Source organism: Otolemur garnettii, unplaced genomic scaffold (genome assembly GCF_000181295.1).
Source record: "Otolemur garnettii isolate 467f Iridium unplaced genomic scaffold, OtoGar3 scaffold00062, whole genome shotgun sequence".
Lineage (NCBI taxonomy): Eukaryota > Metazoa > Chordata > Mammalia > Primates > Galagidae > Otolemur > Otolemur garnettii.
The window spans coordinates 914,556-917,992 of record NW_003852457.1 but is presented as its reverse complement, the minus strand read 5'-3'; positions in this window follow the sequence as shown (position 1 = coordinate 917,992).

Sequence of the window (3,437 nt, the reverse complement as noted above, 5' to 3'; positions counted from 1 at the left end):
AGCCACACAGAAAGCAGCTGGCTCTGCCGCGGCGGGGCCCAGGAAGAAAGACCCAGCGGCCTGGCTGTCCCCGCGCGCCCGAGGCGCCCTCTCGCAGCCTCGCTCCTCCCCGGCGGGGCGGGCTGGGCGCAGAGCCCGCGTGGCTCAGGGGACAGCGCTGGCCGAGGCAACCCGGCCTGGCTCTTTAAGTCATTAACGAAACATGAATGACGGGAAGCTTCCTCCCCACCCGGAGCTTGAACTTGAATGCGTCCCGGCCCCTGGCGCACGACCATACCGCCACCTCCCGGCGCTGCTGGGGAACCCAGATAATCCCTTAAAGCGCTTGAAGTGTAGTTAGTTTCTAGTCAGTTTTAGCCGTGGTCGGTGGTCAGAACAGGCTGACGCCCTCCACCCCCAGCAGTCGGAGGTCTCCCCACATCCCTTCCTCTGGAGGCCTTACCGGACACTCGTGCACCTCCATTTCTGTGCTGTCTGCACTTTTTGCTTGAATGTTCTCCCCACGTCCTCTTCATCCTCCAAGTTCCCCTGGGTCTAACCGGTTTTTGGAGCCTTTTTTGAAGAAGCCAGCCAACAGTTACTTCCTTGCTCCTCTAGTCGTTGGGTGATGGGAAGACAGATGCGAAATGGCACCAGACTTGCTCGTGGGTTTTATCCGCCGGCTCCTTGCTCATCCCACAGACACGGTGGTCTTTACTTTGGCTGCGAGGCCTTATGGTCTGGGCCCTGGTGAAGGATAAATAAAGTCCTGTTTATCCAGGAGCTAGGCAGACAACAGGTGTATTACCAGTTCTCTGTAGCCCTCAAGGCCAGACCTAAATCAGAGAGGAAAATTTCCTCCAAAGACGCGAAAGGACACGGATCTCCACCAAGTTGCTGAGACGGGTTTGTTTCTGGGCCCCGGGAGCCCTGATGGCGTGCACACAGCATCCCTCAGAACAGCACTCGGTTGCACCCAGTCCCCCTCAGCAGCAGGACAGAGAAACAGTTTGTAAAATGGAATCTGGCCCGGAAATGAGCAAAGTGCAGCCACCTGCACCGAGTTCAGGTCAACAGCAGCGCCGGGCGATTCCATTCACAAAAGCTCCCAGACAGGCAAAACTAAACTGCATTGTTGAGGGGACATAATCATGTAGTAAGGTTGACAGAGAAGAAGGTGGTCACCCTAAGGGCCATAATGGTGGATACAGTCCTCGGAGCAGGGCTGTGACCCCAGCAGAGCCCTGGGGACTTTGGGGCCACCAGTGAATTCCTTCCTATGATAGTGTTCATTTCACAACTGTCTTAAGCTGCACATTTACGTTTTATATACTTTTTTGTACCTTAGTTACATTGCTTCATAATAAATGACAGTCAGGAATATCCTAACTGAGGGTTACCTGAGGGTTTTTGTGACCCTCACACCCTCACAAACTTCCCTCCTCACAAATACTGCACTGCCTGCCCAGCTCCCACACACACCCCCCAAACCAGTTTTTGCCCTGGGTACCTAGAGGCCTCACTGCTGTGCTGGTGGCTTCTGGCAGCCCAGCGGAGGGACAGGAGGCTGCCCCTCTCTGCAGCCCACCTCCTACGTGGCCAGGTGTGGGCAATGGGAACTCTGTTGCCAGGATCTCATCCTAGGAGGCCCAGCAAGGAGGTATCTCTCACAGGGCCTGACACTCCCACTCCTGGATGGGGGGGCCCTTTTCCTAAACAAAGCTACCCCTGATGGCCTGCACCTCCCACCCCTCCCAAGAACTCCAGCCCACATTTCCCCCAGCAGCTCTCCCCTCTTACCGCCCAGCATGACCAGCAGTCACTGCCCAGACCCCTCTGCTCTTTGCCCCTCCCACAGCCAGTGAACCTATTTAATCCACTTGATAGAGCCTCACTTCTTTGGTGAGAAGCCTCTGGAACACTCTCCTCTGCCCTGCCACTCCAGATCCACGTGCAACACCCAGGTGTCCATGTTCTTGTGTAATGCTCAGATGTCGACCATCGAGTGCTGATGCCAGGCCTTCTGTGTTGTTCCCTGATCCCCTTGGCTCTGTATTTTAGGATCTCAGGGCTCTGCTAGGACTTGGGGCTATAATTACGGCCAGGGCAGCCTGACCTGCAGCTTTGCACACTGGGTGCACCCCATCTAAAGCACCCCCAGGAACAAGGAAGAGGAGTCTGAGGAACAAGCACAAAGCTGCTCCTGAGGTCACAGGACCTACAAAGTTCCCAAGTAAGGGGGCTCTCTGTTTCTTCTTGACTAAAATGCAGGCACTGGAAGAAATCAGTCCTTCCCCAAACACATTCTGCACATGATTTGAGAAGCGTCAGAAAAAAGGCGGGTGGATTGCCTAAGCTCAGGAGTTCAAGACCAGCCTAAGCAAGAGCGAGACCCCATCTCTAAAACTAGCCAGGCACTTTGGCAGGTATCTATAGTTCCAGCTACTCGAGAAGCTGAGGCAAGAAAATCACTTGAGCCCAGGAGTTTGAGGTTGGTGTAAGCTATGATGCCACGGCACTCTACCAAGGGTGAGTGACAAAGTTAGACTCTGTCTCAAAAAAGGTTCAGAAAGCCAAGTAAATGGTGAGTCACCGAGCCAAACAGCACTAAGCAAGTTTACTGACTGCAAGCCTTCTCAGCCACATTACCGAGGTATGAAGAATTATGCTTTTGCAGAGGAAAGAGGGAAAGACACTTTGCGGCCTGTTCCAAACTCATTTTTTCACAAGGTATCTTGAGGTTTCACGGAATACACTTTGAGAAACATGAAGGTAGAAAGCTTCTATGATCCCCCTCGGCTCTAATGTTCTAAGGATCTTTGAAAAAAAGTATTGCTTTTTGGCCAGGCACAGTGGCTCATGTCTGTAATCCCAGCACTTGAGAAGCCGAGGCAGGTCTGAGCTCACAGGTTTGAGACCAGCCTGAGTCAGAGCAAGACCTCATCTCTAAAAATAGCCAGGCATTGTGGAGGGCACCTGTACTCCCAGCTACTTGGGAGGCTGAGGCAAGAGAATAGCTTAAGCCCAGGAGTTTGAGGTTGCTGTGAGCTGTGATGCCACAGCACTCTACCAAGGGTGACAAAGTGAGACTCTGTCTCAAAAAAAAAAAGGTGTTGCTTATGGTATTTTTTAAAATCAAATTTAAATAGGTATGGTGGCACATGGCTACAGTCCCAGCCATTTACTTAAAGGTTAAGGTGGGAGAATCCCTTGAGCCCAGGAGTTCAAATCCAGCCTGGGCTACTAGTATAGTGAGACCTCATCTCAAAAATAAATTTATAATAATCTTTTTAAAACCCTAAGGCCAGGTGTGGTGGCTCATGCCTATAATCCTAACACTGTGAGAGGCTGAGTCAGTGGATTGTTTGAGTTCAGGAATTCTAGACCAGCCTGAGCAAGAGCAAGACCCTGTCTCTAGGCTTGGCGCCTATAGCTCAACCGGCTAAGGCGCCAGCCAC